At 39.2% G+C, this 21,178-nt stretch overlaps 1 long non-coding RNA gene across 1 annotated transcript; it reads left to right on the top strand.

Moving 5' to 3' along the window:
- Positions 1-560: 560 nt before the first annotated feature.
- Positions 561-1,148, top strand: LOC114138812 (uncharacterized). The gene is made up of 2 exons (XR_003594311.1): positions 561-626; positions 687-1,148. It is a non-coding gene; the product is annotated as an uncharacterized LOC114138812 (long non-coding RNA).
- Positions 1,149-21,178: the final 20,030 nt, after the last annotated feature.

The following is a 21,178-nucleotide window of genomic DNA, read 5'->3' as shown; positions in this document are numbered from 1 at the left end:
TTAAAGTCAGAATTCTGACCTTAAACTCAGAATTCTGAGATTAAAGTCAGAATTCTGACTTTAATCTCAGAATTCTGACTTATCGGGGCCCTAATTCTGACATTAAAGTCAGAATTCTGACATTAAAGTCAGAATTCTGACTTTAAGGTCAGAATTCTGAGATTAAAGTCAGAATTAAAGACTTTAGACAGAATTCTTACTTTAATCTCAGAATTCTGAGTTTAAAGTCAGAATTCCAACCTGAGTTCTGACTTTAAGGTCAGAATTAAAGACTTTAGACAGAATTCTGACATTAAAGTCAGAATTCTGTCTAAAGTCTTTAATTCTGACCTTAAAGTCAGAATTCTGACTTTAAGGTCAGAATTCTGAGATTAAAGTCAGAATTCTGACCTTAAACTCAGAACTCAGGTTGGAATTCTGACCTTAAACACAAACTCAGAATTCTGACCTTAAAGTCAGAATTCTGACTTTAATCTCAGAATTCTGAGATTAAAGTCAGAATTCTGACCTTAAACGCAGAACTCAGGTTGGAATTCTGACCTTAAACTCAGAATTCTGAGGTTAAAGTCAGAATTCTGACTTTAATCTCAGAATTCTGAGTTTGTGTTTAAGGTCAGAATTCTGAGGTTAAAGTCAGAATTCTGACTTTAATGTAAGAATTCTGACCTTAAACTCAGAATTCTGAGGTTAAAGTCAGAATTCTGACTTTAATGTCAGAATTCTTTTTTTTTTCGGGGCCCTAATCCTCTTCCGTACATTTCCTTCCTATTGACAGCTATATGCTATGAATGGAGAGTTGTGTGCATCAAAAAAATCTAAATGTGTGTTAAAGTTTGTGCACGCTAAAATGTTCAAGGTGTGTGAATACTTGCAAGGCTTTGTATATTTAATACCTCTTTTTTAAGGACTTTTAATAGTTTGATTAAGATACAAAAGTATGCCTTCTGCTTCTCACTCATAGTTTCATTTGATTTTTGAAATTAGTCTTTCTGAATTTGCGTAAATTCAAAGTTGGTACATTAGCTTGTGTGGACCTTACACCGCCATGATGTGATGCTGTTAAAGGTTTGCATGATCAAGTCCTGCCTCACAGGCGTACAGATAATTATCTTAATCAGGCATATGCAATAAACTATGAAACTCATGGACTTTTGCCAGTCAGGGAAAACCCCTCAATGGTTATTGATAGAAGGGCTGTTAACCACACCGATGGGGTCAGCTGTAGGGTTGTGAATGACTTCCAAAATGAGATGAATTTTATTCTAATCAGGCAAAAACAATAACTTTGTTTTGCTGACAAGGAGATCTGTGTATTGCTTAATTGGTGGGAACAAAAACTGAAGAAATAGAAGAAGAGACAGGTTGGAGTTTTTGAAGTATGGATTTTGTAGAGTCATCAGCCATCAGCGTCTTACCTCTGCTACTTAGCTATTTGGAGAAACAGAGATGAGTTAATTACTTACAAATCATTGTTGCAAATGATTTTACTCCTCTCCTAATTCTAACACTGCCATCGCAGTTGCAGTTTAGTGGTGCATTTGTAATCACTGACTGTGGGCCCATATGAGCTTTTCTATTTAAAACCACAGCATTCTATGTCAATAAGAATCTAAGGCAAAAGTGTCAGCAGCATAATGTGATTTTCAGACCAAAAGCCGGCATGTGCACAGCTCACCAGGAGAGTTTTGTGGGGTACAGTTTCTACTTTCAAAACAACAAGCAGATATTGACTGATTTTCAATGTACAAAGGCAGCAGATGTCATAATCATACATGCATCCCATGCTAAAACGTTTTATTGTACTACTCCTACAAGTGAGACAGAGAAGATGAAGACCCACATGGCAGAGAAAATGATGAAGACGTCTGGAAAGCTTTCAAGTGTTGTGTTGGTAAGGGGCAGTTTGGTCAGAAGCACATTTTGCAGCTTAATGTCACACACATGTCCTTTAGATAAGACACATACGCCCATCGCTAAGAAACCACAATCGTTGCTTTCAGAATATAGGACGGAAATAGCATTGAAAAATGTTGTCGATTTGGAAAACCCTTTGACGTGCACCGTGCAATACATAATTATATTCTTTCATAATAACCACCTGCATGTGTCATTACCTTTACTTGGTGTGTCTTATTTAGAATAAATTGCAGGTATGAGTTCTTTGAATCAGTTCAAAGAGATGTGATCCCATTCATCACGGTAACCATGACAAAGGCGAGACTAGAAGAGTGGGAAGAGGTGCAAACAATCAGTGCAACTTAATGGTCATTTATCATTTATCATGAAGGTCTTTGCCCCCAAATTGCTTGTGAAAATTGCAAGCAGTTGCTATGTGTCATTTTCCATCCACGTCCATGCTGGGGCTGTTAAAGATAGCAACAAAAACAAAAACAAAGAAAAACCTGTTTGTTATTCCTTTATTCTCCACCAACCAAAGCATTCCACTTGACTTATCAGTATTTTTTTTTTCCAAGAACCAATAAACACGCAGAGACTAAAACGGTTCGGACGTTAATGGGTGAGGGAGAATTTTGATAACAGATAAACTTTTATCGTGGATGCAGTCGTGCATCGTTGGGAAATGACACAGAACGTTCGTTGCCAGCTAAGGAAAACAAACACCAAGTCCAAAAAAAAGCCACTTACGATTGATAGCTACCTGTCAACCCAAATATTTTTAAAATACCTTTCTTGCAGAACATATTGTCCTCCAGCGAGAAATAACCAGATAAAAGCCAAAGGTCAAAGGCTTTTATCTGGACAACCTACACTGGTAACTGCATCAAGTGTTACTAAGTGTTAGTTGTAAGACCAAGCTATCCTCTTTATTAGCAGAGCTAAAACGTTTGTCAGAGCTACATGGAGTTCCTGCTACAGTCCAGACATGCTTCAAGTCTGACACACAGCACTTTATGACATCATTCTGCTAATTGGGAGATGATATCTGAACTACTGAAGCAGTAGAAAAGCTACATAGCACAAATTAACATGTAGGTAGACCTAAATTACAAATTCTCAAATACAACGTTGTCCTCAATTATTAGTAAGGATGTTTAAAAACTGTTAAAATAAATCCACTTTTATTGTAGTAGCATATTCCTAATTTTGATTTATATTTTTTTTTTTCCTGCCTTATTTGTGTAGGAAACTTTCATTATTTTTATACTATTTCCTATTTTCTTTGGGTACAAATATGAAGGAATACAAAATCCTAGTTCATAGTCTCTTTTGCTGCAAAGCTGAAGGAGGATTGAAATTTATCAAGTTACCACGTACTGTTAGACAACTGCATCAATACAAATATTAATGTGTTGCGTTTGCTAAACACGACTTTGACTTTAAAGTCCAACAAATCATAAGAGCCACGGAAACCTTGTTAGAGTGCATCATAGCTCTTCAAGATTCCTAAAATCGAATTTTTTTTATCAATGAACCAAAGTTGAGTTGTTAACGAGTCATTCCACAGGATAATGATGAAAACATATGGCCAAACCAGGAACAAAATGAACCTCTGAGCTGATGTAGGAAAAGAGGCCACATCAGCTATTCATAATGATTAATGTGTAACCTTAGTAGAAAACCAAAAGGGGTGAATCAGAGAAGGCATGCTTGGATGATTATAGCTCTGAGTGTCAGCCTGAGTTAGCAGAGAGAGAAGGCCTTCTATTGTTGTGCAGAGAATAGTCTCACAGTGGCAGATTCCACTGTGGTCACACAGGCAGTGCTCTGATAAGCTTCCTCCGAACCAATCTCAAAGAATCCGTTGTCCTGCCCTGATAGATTGAAGTTATTTCCCCAATACTGCAATGGCGAGCTTCTAGACAACAACTCACAGAGCCGATGGAGGCACAGAGTCCAAGGCCCGTGAATGCAATGCAGCAACTGTAGTTTGATGTGACGGGAATCTGTGTCGACAGGTCATCAGATTACTTTACAATACAGAAACAGCTGTTGTTGAGGTGATTATGATCAACTGTTGACAGCAGGCAAATGTGATACACCGGTTTTTAGTTCTGGCAGATTTTATAGCACTGCTCAGAAAACTTTATCCATCTCATCACTGCTTCATCAGTCCATTAAGAGACAATTACTGCTCCCCTCGTGTGTGTGAGACACATTAAATGGCTTGATCAAGAAACAAGTTTCAGATGATACCGTGTTTTGAAAGCCAAATCTCCCAGTGGCTGTTTTTCTCCTTATACTTTTTCTCTCTGACTTTATATGTACAGGATAATTTAATACAATAAAGCATTAAGCATTTGTGCAAATCACATAGTGCCTTTCAATTTATTCATACACCTAAGGAACAGTCACCTATTTTGTCATGCTGCAATCACAAATTTCTAATGCAAACACATGTAATCCTAGACTATGATTTTATTTTTATTTAACTAAATAGAATTTGGCATTCGAGTTCGGTTTATTCTGTGTTTCTAGGTTTGTTTTCTATTTCTACAGGTTCTTATCTTCCCTTCAGTCTCCCTCTATACTTGTGTGAACTTGTTTTGTTTTTAGTCATAACAAAGTCTCCCTCTGCTGTTTTCCATCACTCTAATCGTTCAGCTGCCAGCAAACGTCACTTAATTTGTAAATATAGAAAACCTGTGATTGTTAGAGGTTAAGAATGGTGAACAAACAGCATCGTGAACACTAATTAACACATCAAGCAGGTTTAACCAAGACAAGCACTTGGTTAAATGATAAAACTTAATACATTTACTAAAGTCATCTGTTACTTTTTGGGTTTTTTGTCATAATTGCTTCAGCATCATGGGAAAACTTTGTGAGGGGAGTGGTTGTCCCTTTCTATTCAGTGCATCATACCTGATTGAAAACTTCAATGACGAACAAACATCATGGCCTCCGGATTTGCGTCACTGCGTGTGGTTCGCTGCATGGTGGCCGTCTTCACTTGCAGGCCCACAGCATCCACGCCGCAGTATCAGTGCATTTGAAGGGCAAACGTCGAGTTTGGATGGAAACCATGGTAATGACTTGTGACCGCAGCAGTGACTCGCTACCTCAGTCACCACAGCACTGGGCAAAGCTTCAGTCGACTTTTACAGAATCCTCCAGCGGTCTCTAAAAATGCATCGCTCTGTGGTTTTGGAGCATTGGACTGTTGGATTTTGCCTCTTTCTGAATTGTTCTTTTGCTCGTTTTCTTTGGGATTTATGCAACGGCCAGTCTAAACAACCGTTGAGAATCAAATCTGGAAGTATTTATTTTTGGACGTATATTTAGCTAGTGACCACAGCCCTGGAACATGCCAGCCATGCTAACTAGCTGGGGTAAGGCTATATTTACAGAAGGATGGGTATCCATCACGGTGGTGTGAAAGCACACAGACAGCCAGAGCGCGAGGAAGGGAACGTGTAGCTCATCCGTCACCACAGTCCGGTCTCAGGGGTTGCCTATTTAAAACCCAACACAATTTGCAACACAGAGACACACGGGACAAACAACCGTGCATGAACACACTCACTTCCACCTAGGAGAGACTAGCTGACCTCACCTGCATGTTTTTCAAGTGTGGGAAGAAGACGGAGGACCTGAACTGAACCCGGGCATGTACAGGGAAAAGATGCAAGACACATGCAGAGAAAAAAAGCGGTTTATTTCTAAATATTGTGAAATAATTGTCCAGAGACCATTTATGTAAAACTGACTTCCCTCTGCATAATGTTGCCACTGTCATGCTTCACTTTGGGGACTGGGGATGTTGTGATCATGGTGATTTGCAGGGTTAACATCCTGCATAACGTTTTGATGTGAGTTAATAAGGGAATTGGTTGCATTGAATTTTATCTAAGGGTAACAGATCAGATGCCTATTGCTTCCAGATGTTTGAGTTAATTTATCACACGAATCCCCACCAAAAATACATTGAAGACAGTAAAAATGTTCAAAATGTATAAATGCTTTTGCAAAGTACTGTAAAGTGTGTCTTTGTGCACTGACTATACCAAACGGAGAGCTTGCATTTTCTTTTTCCCAGAAAGTTTTTGTTGTCGTTTATGTTTTTTAATCCTCTTCAAGTTTCTGAATTTTTCTCTCGGTTACTTTTGATGCTTTTAATGGTGAATTCTGCAAAATTACAGTTCTGGGAAAATCTAGTCAATCTTTTTCAAAACAGCAGAGACTCAAAACCGTTTTACAAGTCATGCAGGTCGTGCAGTTGTCCAGTTTGTCCAGCAACAGAATAGAAAAAGAGGGAGAAGAAACAGCTGATGGTGACTCCTGGGCTTTCTGTATTGGCACCCTACACCTGAATGACATCATGTCAACTGTCAATACAAGTGGCATAGACAGTCTGTTTCTGCAAATAGCTGACCAGACAAGCAAGTTCATGCAGACAGACAGATGGACAAGGTCAGGGAGTGGCAGATAAACAGATATGCTGCATCACTGCTCAAGACTGTAGTGTTGCATATTGGGTTAAGCAAACCAAAGCATGCATGCATCTAATCAATTTTGCAGAAAAAAAAAGAATTTTTGCACATTGGATATCTTCTAGAACTAGCTACCTGCAACAGCTCTATTTAACTCAGCTGTCCCCTGTGTGCATATTTAGAGCTAATATTGTTGAAATGCATTTACTTGGTCAAAGAAAATCTAAAGAACTGCTCTTTGTTTTGCTTCATTTCAATGAACCGCCAAACAATGCTGAATTTGCTGCTGGTTGAGCTTTCGTCTTAGTATACTAGTCCAAGGTTAGGCACTTTGTTTATCACATTGTTGAGGTGGTTGACAGTTGTTGTCATCTACTCCATGTTGAGTTTAATGGCCTCTCTGGGGACCTACAGCATGTTCATAGCAAACTCTTGACACTCCAGTCACAAGTTTGCTTTATATTCAGCTCCTAGATTTTGTGCAACATCTGCAATGAGAGCCAGCCACCAAATATGTCCGCGTGCACTTGCCCTTGCTAAGGATTCTGCAGGTTGCACTGAGCCATGGTGCACCAGGGTTGCATTTTTAGTTAAGATGGTCCAGTTCTTGAAGTGTTCAATGAAACTCTCCATGTAGGGATATTTGCCTGTGTGCTCTGAAACACTAGAAGCCTCCCAAATCTCCCCATCTGACTCCCATTGGGGTATAAATAACACAAACCCATAAACACTCCCACATCCAACAAATAACAAGGACTGACAGCACGCCATGTATTAAAAAGATGTGAATTCCAGCAAGCTCTGGGGTCATAAAGTATCACTTTCACTTACTTATTTTCACATTTAATGTGAATAAAAAAACAGTTCTTAGACAGATGGGTGTTAATATTGAGCCACGAAAAGACTCTGTCTATGACTAGTTTAATGACATCATGCAAAATTGTAAATGAACACCCCTGGCGACCAACCATCACCCCAATCATGTGGATACAAGAGCTTCTTAAATGATGAGGTCATGTTGATCTGAAGATCCTTGTCATGGAGTTGAGGGTGTCGGGGTCGTCAGCTGCTATATAGAGAGGAAGGATGGGCAGAATGCTGGCAATGCATACTCACTGCAATGTATACTATTTTTAATTCCCGTACCTTTGCCTTCTTACTCTGTGCTTTTGCTCAAAGGTAACAAGCTGAACAGTCTACTCTCCATCATGTGATTGCGGATCATTTGTTTTCACACACAGACCTTTCATCCAACCCTGCAGACCACCTGGGGGACTGCAGTATACATCACGTCTTACCCAGTGGGATCTTACCCACTCCGTCCCTGGATTTTCTATTTCGCTTTTAAGTAGCGGCCACAGAGAACCCACCAAACTTGTCTGCCGACATTAATATTCAAAAAGTATTAATGTCTCAGGCAGGCACAAAAATATAAAGATTGCTGTCTGAGCACATAAAAATTTCTGCATAAAAATTGACCACAAACTTTTAAAAGTCACACAACTCTTTGCACAAAGGTCTCTGGTGTTGGACCATTCTAAACCATTTACAACATGATCTGCATTCTGGGCCTAATTTCATCTTCACAAACAGAAATACTCCACCTCGTCGATGTTGTATCATTAGGGAATGGCTGCTGGAGACTTTGGCACCTCGAATGGAGTGGCGACTTCAATCCCATTGAAAACCTCTAGAGTTCTGCTGAGGCTTGTGACTTTGCACCCCAGAACATCAATGTCCTGAGGGCCACACTTCAAGAAAAGTGGGACGCTATGCCACAGCAGACAATAAGTCAACTTGTGAACAGCATGAGGCATCGTTCGCAAGCTGTAATTGATACTCGAGGTAACATGACACATCATTGAGACACTGATATTTTTTTGTTGTGGCATATCCACCACTGTTTGTTTCATTACATTGGGTGAGATGAGGAAATCACACAGGAAATCAAACATCCCTAACCTTTTGTGAATTGCGTACATCATACATCTTACAGTTGCTTTTAGCTAATTGTGTATTGAAGCCTGATTTCTGTAGAAATCTTTCAAGATTTTATGTAAATGTTGTATTTATAATTTCAACGTCATCAAAAAAAGCTTAAGTGCTCTGGTGGATTATGAACACTTAGATATAGAACAATGTAGGATCCTTGGTGAACTCCTCATTTTCTGTGTTTCCTGGATACAAGTCCAAGACAACAAATAGCCAAGGCAGTAAACTGAGATCACGTAGGCACTAGTCTCCTCACTCTGAGTTTAATGACCTCTGTGCTAAGCACACAGACTACAGATGCAGTGGCACAGAGAGAGGTGCTATAAATCATGCAAGCACTGATAGCTGTAACCTGCGAGGTGTGTGAGGTTTGTGCAATATTGATGAAGCCACACGATCTCACAACAAAACCAAAAGGGAAAAAGAAACACAAGGTTCCACCACAAAACCAACCGAGACGTAAAAATAGATTAGTATTAAGTTTGTTATTTTGGAAAAGCACTCCACTTCTCTTTTGGAAAACTACCGCGAGTAGCCTCTGGGAAGTCGGGAAAGCCTGTGTTGCATTCCTGAGTGTAATCACTCAGTGTGATGTCATAATCTGCTCAAGTTCATGTCCAGGCAGAGAGCGGTGTCGACATTTTGACAGCACACCTTTACCTGGCAGGTACATTTTATTCTCTTTACGTCCGCTATGTGATAAGACCACTGTTTCTCAATTCCCTTATGGCTATGGTTAGGAAAGAAGCAAATCTAATGCCTGTGTCTTCTCAGATTTAGTCAACATTTCCATGTAGAAGAGAAAAAAAAAGTCTAGATTTGACTTGTAGCTATTTTAAGAAATTTTTTAAGTTATGTATGTCCACTCAAAAAGATCTTATTCTGAGTTTAAGGTGTAAATCACTTGACGTTCATAATTTTAGTGTAGTATTTTTCTATCTGTATGTCTGAATCACTTTTTTTCAGTTCAATTGGTTCCATTTTCACTGCTGAATATTTTGCAAAACAACCTCTCAGTTTGGAATAACATTCAGCTGCTTCGCTGTAGAAATCGGATGTTTTACAGTATCACATCTATTATTCACATATATTCATGACCGGGAGGGTTAGAGTTACAAGGCAACCTTTATCCTGGGAGAATGATGAGTTTGAAACCTGCTGGGGTGTAAATGTAACATAGACAGTGCCTGCAAACATTTTCACGCTCATTCAACTTTTTTCTATATATTTTTTTATGTTACAATCACAATTTCAGCCTGTTCTACAGGGATGTGATAGACAAACACACAGTAGAATGTGAATGTGAAGCAGAAGATTAAAAACATTTACAGGATTTTCACTATTTATTGAAATGAAAATCTAAAAAATGTGTCGTGTTACTCATCGACCTTTGCTTTGTGGAAGTACCTTTCATTGCAGGTAGGGCATTGAAGTATTTTGATTCCAATATCTTTGCACATTAAGACGGAAAATGTCTTGCATATTCTTCAACATAGCTCAAATGCAGTCGAAATGGAAGTGTAGCACCTGTGAATATGAGTGTTTCTTAGCATGTTTCTCGGCTATTTTAGCACATCCTTTGAGTATATCTATTGCAGCTCTGGCTGAATGCTCGGGGTCGTTGTCCTGCTGGACAGCAAACTTCTTCCCCAGTCTTGAGTCTTTTCTAACATCTCACTCCTTTTTACATCCTGGTCATTCTGTTTTTTACAGAATTGCTTTCTCAAAGCATGATGCTGCCACCGCCATGTTTTAGAAAGGGCATGTTAATGGTGGTGCGCATGGTTAGTTTCCTGTGACGTCTGTCTTTTTCTAGTAGCCACAAAGTTCAGTTTTGGTTTCGTCTGTCCAGAGCAAATTCTCTCATGCTTTTGCGGTTTCCTCGTTATGACTCAGAAACCACAAACTAGACTTCTTACCACTTACCTTCAACAATGGAACCTTATGCCATATTCTTGCATAAGGTTCATTGTTGTCTTGACTAAAAATAGTTGTCCTGTAAGTGACAACTAATCACCAGCCTGAGCTGTGCATTTCTGCAGCTCCTTCGGAGCTAGCATGAGCCTCTTGGTTGCTCGTCTGCATTATGCTCTCCATTATGCATAGTTTACCATCTATGGGGTCCTATCACACACACTCATGCTCCACCTCCCTGACGATGCAGACAAGACTGGCTGGTGGTGTGTTTGAGCCACAGGGGAGCCAGGGATCCCACCTCCAGCTTGTCACTTTAGCTGGACAAGCTAAACTAGTAGATTTAGAACTATTTTCATGCTTTCACACAATCTGAGGTCTTGGCAAAACAGATGTATTTATGCTGAGATTAAATTAAAATAGGTGAATCCTTTTTCCTAAATAAGAGATTTCTGAAAGCAGTTGAGTGTAATCGAGGCTGAATACAAATACAAGAAAAACTTTTTAAACTTTGAAAACCTTACAACATTTCCTTCCACTTCATACTCACATCCTGATTTGTGTTAGATTTGCGCACAAATACCAATAAGATGCTTAGAAATCTGTTGCCACATGTGGGAAAGGTCTGGGAGAAAAAACGATTTTGCAAGGCACTTTAATGCCGGTGACTCTTATTATAAGGTAGAAACTGTCTTGGAAGTAGCACAATAATAAATCTTAGGTTTGTTGTTTTGGTAGATAATGAATGAATAACAAACAAGATTAATCTTTGCTCCAGAACTGGACCCATTCTCTTTCCAGTAAACTCATGGCACAGAGTTTAAAAAAAAAAAAAAGAAAGAAAAAGGTGTTTTGGTTTGTAAATAATATAGTCCTCAACTGTTCTTTGTCTTTCATTGAGCAGCTCTGCAGCATTTTGCCCAGATTGGAGGCAGTTTCGAAATCATGGAGGCTTTCTGTTTTTCCTTTCTTCCTCCTTCAGTAATTGTTACTAATCGTCCTTTACAATACACTCCCATCCTTCCGCTCAGAAACAGAAGTTCTATTGCAAAACTAAAGAGAAACATTGAGCCTTGATTTGCTGACATCAATGTGTGCTACATCCACTCTAGCTCAGAAATGGGATCCTGAAACTCTTTTGCTGGCATATTTTTGCCTTCCTGGGAACTGAAAAATTGTTCTTATAAATAAATTGCTTTTATTAAGAGATATGCTCCATCAGTAGAATGTCTAATTCTAACAGTAATGTCTAACTTTTTAATTTAGAAATCCAGCCACTTGTTGTTGTTTTTTTTTTTTTTTGTTGCTCTTATTTTCCACACAATTAAGAAGAACATTTCCTTCAGTCAGTAAATGCAACACAAATAGCAAACAGGAAGTTTTTAAACAGGTTGAAAACACTGATTAAGTTGTGAGCATGTAAACAAGATTCCCTAAATAATTACTTCAAGCAAGCCAAGAATTTGTGGAGATGAAGACAATCAATGACCAGGCAGCTTACTGTTATTTTACTCCAGTGGTGTGATTTTTTTTTTTTTTTTTTTTGTTATTTCTGTGGCGTTGCATTAAAGTGCTTTATCCCTGAATGAACTGCAAATGCGGGAAATGAAAGAGTTTAGGGGAACAAACAATTTCATTCCACTCTTATCTGCTGTAAGAGAGGAAGTGATGACATGTCTCAAGGGGTGTTCACTTGAAATATATCCAGTAATCAAAGCTATGCATTCTCAAAAGACATAAGCACCATGAAAGAAAGGTGGCACAGACACAGAATATTCAAATTCATCACAGAAAGACCCTCAGCTAATGCTTCCTCCGCCGTGCTTCACAGTTGGAATTCATTTTAGTGTTTGTGTTGATGAATCGTGTTATTTTTCTCTCCAAAACCAGCAGCATATATTTGGTACCATTTTTCCAAAGATACTGTGCACACCAACGTGGAATTTTACCCTGTCTGTCCGTTAGCATATTTGTTTGCTTTGGAGGACAGTTGTTTCCTTTATGGTGTCCTTCCGTCCCCTTGTTATTTGTTGAATTGTCTGCATTTGTTCCTTTGGTCTACACTAGTTCCTTTCTCCTGCATTTCACCGTGTGTGTTCCTCCTTAGTTTGCATGCTCAGCCCTTAAATTTGCCTTTTTCCCTTGAATTGATGTAGGTATTTGCATAGAAAAATGAGAGGATATCAAAGTATTGTAAAAGCACAACAAGAAAGTCCAATGTGTTGTGGAGTTAATCCTCGTAATATTTTGTTCACCTCACTATAAAAGAGCATTTGTTGTAAGTGAACCCAAAAATAGACGGCCAGGACCGAATATTTGTTTTGGCTGTATTGTTGTGTTTTGGGGGGGCAGATTTGATTCCTAATCAATGCTACTTACAATTTAGGCAGCAACAGTTTAACTCTTCTTATATTCAGGTTGCGTTAAAGCACCTGGCTGCTGGTTTGTAGATGTATGACAAAAGATCAAACTACCTTTTCACTCCATCAGAGGAGTGTTCTCAGAAGAGCTCTTGTTCCATCGAACACACCAAAGCCACAAAAGTTACATGTCCAGAGAGACAAACACAAGTCCTGATGTGATCTAAGATTTGTCTGAACTCTCACTCACTCACAGGAAAGTCATGTTGCTGCTCAGATGCTGTGTGTCAGCAGTGTCATCAGACTGCCTGTCTACTCAGATTGGTTTTATTTCCAGTATCAGACTGAATGTGTCTGTCTCCCACACATCCTCTGCATATTTCACATAATCCATGAGGCGCAGCTGAGGGCCGTCTGCATATTCCCTCCCTGTAGGACAGGAGTGCGGTACGTGACAGAAAAATAAACAAGGCCTTTCATCATGGCAGGCAACACTTCGTCAGGGAAACTCAGGCAGACAGACCTCAGACTTTATGCTTTTTGCCTCATTTTTCCTTTCAAATGCATGCAACGTTCACCAGAACACACCGCCTCCCCCATTCTATAATAAGTTTGTGAAGGAGTAAATAAAACCAGCTGATTGTTGGAAAAATCCACCAGTAAATTGCTGAGGTTGTTCAAAAAATCTCTTCTCTAAGGGTTCCCCCTTTTAGACCACATAAAAACATGCACACACACATATCCACTGGTCCTCCTAGAACTTTTGTTTCAAAAGGAGTATTGTTGAAAGGTCAGCAGAGGCTTCAATATGGATGTCTACTATTGTGCTGTTCACCTTTTCCCCAAAAGCGGTAAATAGACAGATCCTGTTACAGAGAAACCTGAGATAAAGCCAAAGAGTGTGACACTGCGTTTCATGATGGGTGTGTGCCTCCATATGGAGCTGTTAGGTAGACAGTGACTACATGGATCCTCATCGTTCTGAGACTACATGCTGATCAAAGATAAACGACTGGGACACAGTTTAACAATGACTCCTTTATACAGGGCACATCTTCTGAAAATGGCCCACCCATGCACAGCAAACACAAACTGCCTATTATCCTTTTCAATTAAAGTGACTGAAAGGGTGGGAGACTTGAGTGACCTGAAACTCAACTTCCAAGCGTAGAAACCAAGGGTAAATCATGTTGATACCATCAACTTAGACCGGAGATCAGATAACAGTTAGGTCATAAATGCTGCTGGTACTCATTATATTGGAAAGACAGACAGAGTCTCTGAAATTTACACACTACGCTCAAATTCAGTTGCACTGATTTTATTTCATGATGTTGGTGTAAAGCAGGTTGAATTTAAAAGAATGGCAAACATTTTCACAAAATTTCTATTCACCTCATATCGTCTGTTACTTTTTGTTGAAATATTATGTCAACTTCCAAGAAAATGGACAAAGGTTTGAAAAGTGTGAAAGTCTAAAGTTTATGGATACTTTTGCCACTCTTGTAACTTAGTCTATGCTTCTTATCATGATTATTTTTCTCTCATCTTTCTAGTAGGTATAGATGATAAATGGTTCTTGAACAGGTTTTGATTTGTTTAGACTACCTGTAGCACTGGGCCATCCTGCTCAGCTGGGCCCAACCCTAAACGGAAACCTTATAAAACCCGAGGCGAAGACAGCTTTATGCACCAGCTGTCAGAGTCAAATCAGCGCTTAGACCTGCTAGTCAGCATGAGTATGGCATTTACAATTACGACCTCCATTCACTTTAGAAAATAAAATGCAAGGGATTTACTGCAAATCTTCAGAAGGATTTTTGACTTAGGAAGTTAACAATTTTAAATCTGTTTAAAACTGTTTATTCTAAAGTGAAAGACAGTTTTGTAAAATTGAATTTGTTTTAAAGGGAACGTAAGCATCATGTCCATATCTCTGTGTGGGTCTCCAAATATTTTTAACTAAATGCCTATACCATAATATTTTTATCTGTATATTCAACTGTTAAAAGTGTAAGAAACTATATTTGGCAGATATTTGCCTCTGTTTCAGAAAGCATTATTGAACATTTTCAGTTTCACAGGTTTGCATCAGACTAGTTTTATTGCAAAGTCCATACAGGCCAAAATGTCGCAGCCTTGCATCATCTTCACTCTCTCTCCGGTTGTGTAATGACACGCGCTGTTTGTAAGTGCGACCAGGGTTCACGGATTGGTTTGCCGGTTGGGTTCAGTGTTATCTGTCATTTTTGACATACATTTGCGTGCGCAGGGCAAACACGTAGACTGGAAACAATCTGGATAATTTACGGATCCTCCTGCCCTTGCATACGGGAATGATGTGAAACTGCCTAAACATTCCAACCTTTAAAAAAAAAACAAAAAAACAGTGGTTTCTCACAGGGAACGCATGTGAACGGTGTGGTTAACTGCAGGCTCCTTCCACACTAACCAGGTGCTACAAAGGGAGACCACACAGTTCAGAGTCTTCAAAAGTATGGAAAAGCATTGAATCATTTTTAAACATCTGGACAGTAATAGAAAAAAGAAAATGAGTGTGGGAAAAAAGGATTAATTTCCAAGGCTTTATTTCTTATTCAGTTATTTTTTTAAAATCTGTACTGGGGAAAAAAAGTTTTCATATAGTTTTATTTAGATGCTGAGACCATTTTTGCTTTGACTCATCAAATCATCTTGAGTCTTAGTTCAAATTAATGATAATTTTGCTTCTTAGATGAATACAGACTCATTAAAAATTGAAAAGGTCAATTTCACTGTGTTTTGGCTCTAGATCCTTATACGTCTACGTTTCAAACTGGACCCGTATGATTTAAAAGATCTCCATTTATCTCAGAAAACTTAATATCCTCCATGTTTTACTTAGCTAAAAATGAAACACGATGAAGATTTTTGTGTGTGAATGTCATAAAAAGTAAGTGGGAAAAGAAAACGGGACTCAGGAAAGGTAGGGGATTTTATATGGAAATTTTGTGGCAATCTTGAGATCAGGTCTTTGTAAATCTCAACATATGGACAACAGACTCCTGTTCTGACCTTTGTTTCACTCAGCATCCAAAACCATGTTGGGCTGTGTAAGCAGCGATCAAACGTTTCTCTGTCATCTTCAACCTGAACGCTCATGAAAGCTTTTCTTTGGAGGAGAAACATTCCATCAGTGCTAAGTGATACCTTTGTTAACGGAGCTTTGAAGTCACCTGAGCGCTGTTGCCTTTTTATAGGTTTACTCAGGTTCCTCCAGCTGGCTCTACTGGGCCCTCGGTGGAGAGAGAGCACAAATTGTTTTAACACAGTATCATGTCTGTGAGTCAGACCTGCTTTTGTAAAGCATGCTTTGACTCAATATAGACAGGTGGCTCCAGGCTACACTTGGCACACTTTGCCTGCTGCCCTTCCTCCGATTGGTGCACAACCACCACACACCTCAGCTCCATCTTGTGCTTTCCTGCCGGCTTAATTGAAACACCGTTCTTCAGAGAGAGTTGATGTGCTTTATAAAGCACATCGGTTATTACAGCTAGGAACTAGCGTTCAGGACCGAAGTCTGGGTTTACTGATGAACTCAACCTTAAGAGACACATAAAGACAGTTACAAAGTCAGCCATGTATCACACGAGGAACATTTTCAGGATTAAAGAACTAGTGTCCCCGATTGATCTAGAGCAGTGGTTCCCAAAGTGTGGGGCGCAGTGCCATTGCAGGGTGGGGAGGGGAAGCGGTATGGATGAATTAAAAAAACAATTACACAAAAGTGCTTCACTGTAAAGATGGTTTGTTGTGTGTTTTGTTGCAACCTGAAGTGTGAAATAAACTTCAGTGGAGTTTGAAAACAAAACCTGTGTATAGGTTTATGTCTGGTTGAACGATGTGTGTGCCCAGTTGATTATTTTTTTTTATTTTTTATTTTTCGGGGGGGGGAGGGATTTTATTGTAATCCATAGGGAGGCCCAGAAAATCTTTGGGAGCCACTGATCTAGAGAATGATTGAGGTTCTCGCAACATTGTCTTCATAGGTCTGTCTAACAAATCAGAGCTGCAGCTGTTCCAGAATGCTGCGTTCTCACTAAAACCCCTAAAGCCTTGTTCTTAAGTCTTTCCTGTAGCACAGAAAATAGACTTTGAAATACTGTTGTTAGCTTATAAACAACAGTATAGGCTATTGTTTATACAGCCACTGAATGGCTTACTACCAAACTACATTAAAGATTTGTTGTGTCAACTTCCCAGACCTCTCAGGTCTTCTGGTTCTGCTTTGCTCTGCATCCCCAGAACCAGAACCAACCACAGAGAAGCAGCATTCAGCTTCTATGCACCACAAATCTGGAACAAACTTCCAGAAAACTGTAAAACAGCTGAAACACTGAGTTCCTTTACATCTAGACTAAAAACCCACCTGCTTAGAATTACTCCTCTGATTGCATCTTGATGTGTATTGATGGTTTTGACAATTACACAATGACACAAAACGTAATGTCTGTTACTGGTTTTCACAACTGGTGACTATTTGACGTGTTTATGATGTTTTTATGTTTTCATGATGTAAAGCACTTTGACATGCCTTGTTGTTGAAATGTGCTATGGTAATAAACCTGACTGATTGATTTATTGATTAATATATACCAACAAGAAATCTAAGCAGACTTAATTTTAAATAAAAAGATAAATCTTTTGCCAAGGTTTAACAGATATATTCCAACAGTATATGCTAAGAAAAAAAATGCATAAGTTGTCTTAATCTTGTTATGCTTTTTTGCTATTATGCCATCTAATTTCTATTATTATTTTCACATTTTTATTATGAACTGGGACTGCACAGTGCCGCAGTTGGTAGCACTGTTGCCTTGCAGCAAGAAGGTCCTGGGTTCGATTCCCGGCCGGGGTCTTTCTGCATGGAGTTTGCATGTTCTCCCTGTGCATGCGTGGGTTCTCTCCAGGTACTCCGGCTTCCTCCCACAGTCCAAAAACATGACTGTCAGGTTAATTGGTTTCTCTAAATTCTCCCTAGGTGTGAGTGTGTGTGTGCATGATTGTTTGTCCTGTATGTCTCTGTGTTGCCCTGCGACAGACTGGCGACCTGTCCAGGGTGAACCCCGCCTTTCGCCCGGAACGTAGCTGGAGATAGACACCAGCAACCCTCCTGACCCCATTAGGGACAAGGGTGAACAGAAAATGGATGGAAATGGATTATTATGAACTGTATTTAACTGGATTTTAAGATTTTTTGTTGCATCCTTTTTTTTTATTTTGTATCAAATGAATTCTTTTTAGTGGAACAGGCTCATTTCTTAACAACATTTCTTGAGAAACAGACTTTCCAGCAGCAATTACAGAAAACAAACCAAAGTGAACAAGAGGATCCAAATCTGTCTTTAGTGTGGATGTTATTAGGCCTTAAAGCAGTGGGATTGATGGGCAGCAAAACTGGATTTCTCTTTTTCCCATAAACCATTTGAAAAACAAACATTTCTGCTGGACCAGCTTTAGTAGTCAAAGGAAAAAGACTTTCATTTTTTGAATAAGCAAAACTCACACACTTTCTACTTATTTATTTCTCAATCTTCTAAGTGGACCATCAAAATACGCTTTTGAATCTATAAGTCACAAAACACTAATGGGAAGCGTTACTTCACCTCTGATGCTGCTGCTTAATGGTGTCCATTACATTTCTTCCACTGCCTGGTCTTCAAAGCACCAACACAACTGCTTCCAAATGCACAAGTGATCGACCACTGCAAATCATTTTTATCTATCTTTAAAAGGCCAGGTGCCCAAATGTCTCCCATTGAAATAGTAAATAGCGATGCAGTTTAGTAAGACCTTCCATGTCAGCAGATGAGGCGGGAGCATACTTCAGAGTATAGTAAAGTTGTTGTGAGGTTTTATGAGCATTCCATAGAAACAAAGCAGGTCATAAAAAACCCACGACATGTTTTAAAACCAGGCCCGGCTCATAAACATGAAGGTGGGAAATAGCTTTTATTTGCTTACTTTATTTTATTTATTTGTTTTAAATCCAGGAGCAACCAGTATGTTTGGGGAAAATAAATATAAAGCTGAGGCAGTCTCATCAAAGCCTAATTTCCCATTAGGTGTGACCAAACCCAAGACAGTAATGTGACAATGTGAATCGCTCACCTCTGTGGTATTCTCAGCATGTTTTTGTTTTGTGAAACCCGGCTGCACGTCTTTCTTTTTCCTACTTATTTATTTGAAAGGACACTCACACAAACATCATCAGAAACTGGCCCAGCGGAGAAAAATCTGAAGCACCTTCCTCCGCCCCCACCTTTTCACTTCCCCTTCGTCCTCTCAACACGTTTCCTCATAAACTTCAAACACTGTTGTTTCAGCTTCTCACTGTTTATCGAGGACGACCTGAAGATTCACTGTTAACTCACGAGCTGGCGAGGCCACATCCTCTCAAACCGCACTCTGCTATTAACTCAACGAGACTATAAACACTCACCATGTTACATTTGTGTGCTTTTATAGGTCTGAATTATCCTGCAGCACCTTGTGGGGGTGGTCTGCCACATTCCCATGCCATCACTGGAAGGGGTGATCTCACAGGGCCACCTTCGCTCTCCTGACGTCGCTCTGTTTTTGTCATCTTTCAGCCTTCAGCTCTTCTTTTCGGTGCTGTTTTGAGGACATCGTTGCCGGACCTGGTCTGGGAGGAATGCAGTGACACAGCCAAGAGCGCCCACACAAACTCAACCAAATTAGACAAATGAAAGCTGTGAGAAATAATTGCCGTGTAGGTAGAAATGTGTCAGTAAGGGACTTTTGACATTAAAATACAAAAGAATTAGAAGAAAACCACATGAGCTGCAAAGCCTCACTGCAAACAAAATCAAGACGGTGATCTGACCGCAGTGCTTCAAATAAAGAAGGGAAGTGGTCAATGTGTTTTCCATTCCCAGATGTCATTTTCCGAGTAATATAGGTCAGAAGGTGGCACGATGAATCAGCTTTCAAGGTTCTTTTGCAATCTGGACTCATGCATTGTTTGAGACGGATGGAATGAGAATTCAGAGTTGTAATATTTTAAACCTCAACGCAGTTATTACTCAGGAACAGGAAAATCAAGAAATCCACATTGTTTTAGCTCTTCCTCTCCAGAAACTGGTGTGTCATGAGCCAAGAGGAAGCTGATTTCATTCAGTTTATCACCTCACCAGTCTAAGAGGTAAACATGTGCAAGTCTGAAAGTTTACAGTAAACATTGGTCAAAATGTAATCTCAAGAGCAAACCTGTCACATTTGCCAAAATTATTCCCACAAAACATTGACATTGTTTTTAAGCCAGAAAAACACTGAGGTTTTTTTCACTTACAGTGAGTGTAAACAAATTCATTTTCTGTAAATCTCAAACACTTTCTCAAAGCTGTTGTGTAGTTTATGAAATATTGCCCTTTGCAGCAACAAAAGTTCAAAAATGTACCCTCACTTACTCCTCTTGGCGGTCACACTGCTTAACATGTTAAATTTTAATACACGAACATGTTCAGTTATATAATATAAATATTAGAGTAAACTATCCTATTATCACCACAGGAACTCTGGCTGACCCTGTTAACTGACACACCTGGAAAGAATGTGTGGAAGATAACAGCTGGTCAATTTACAGATGATAAATCTCTATTGAAACTTTTACAGGAACTGGCCTCCTACCTCAATAAAACCAGAGCTCGTAAAGAGGCCCATAATTCATTTCTCAGCTCCTTTGACAGAGAGAGAGCGAAAGAGAGTACTACCATGTATGTCAAAAAAAGCAGTGCTGTATCCGGAGTACTCAGAGTTAATTAGCATTTTTAAACAGCAATCTTACAACACCTCTAAAGTTTGGCAAAAAAATTATAAATGAGAGTTATTTTAATGTTGCAACCAAGAAGGAAGGAAATGTTGATACAGATCTTCAAAGTCTTTTCCTTTAACTAATTACGTTATCGTGTTGCATGGATAACGTACTCTGGTCCCATCTGACCAGAGTACCTTCTTCCTACATGGTCAGTGGCACCATGAAGAAGAAGATGTCCTGTGAGCTTAAGAGCTGTAATCTTGCCACTCTTGGGAAACTGTTTTAGAACCTAAGACTTCTACTTCTCCACAATGTTCTTCCTACTTATCAGTTGTTTTCACGATGCTTTTTCTCACCTTATAAATCTGAACAAACAGCTGAGGACTTCTCATAACAGCTGTATACATACTGAGAATAACTTGCACGTGGCTGACCTCTGTTTATTAAATACGTTACTTCTACATGCAATCAGTTGTGCTGGATTTTATTTAGTAGTGTCAGAGTAAAGAATGCAAATGCACGCCACACATTTTATATTTTAAGTTGTTTCATGTTGAAGAACTTGTGCCATTTTTCTTTCACAGCATTTTACTGGTCCCTAACATAAAATCTCAGTTAAATAACATGAAGTTTATGTCTGTACACAGAGCTTTATGTTATGTTATAATGTTATTCCCTCATCAAAACATATGTTGAGTGTT

Source organism: Xiphophorus couchianus, chromosome 23 (assembly GCF_001444195.1).
Source record: "Xiphophorus couchianus chromosome 23, X_couchianus-1.0, whole genome shotgun sequence".
Taxonomy (NCBI): Eukaryota; Metazoa; Chordata; class Actinopteri; order Cyprinodontiformes; family Poeciliidae; genus Xiphophorus; species Xiphophorus couchianus.
Note: the sequence above shows the minus strand (reverse complement) of the source record. Positions and strands in the feature narration are given on the sequence as shown.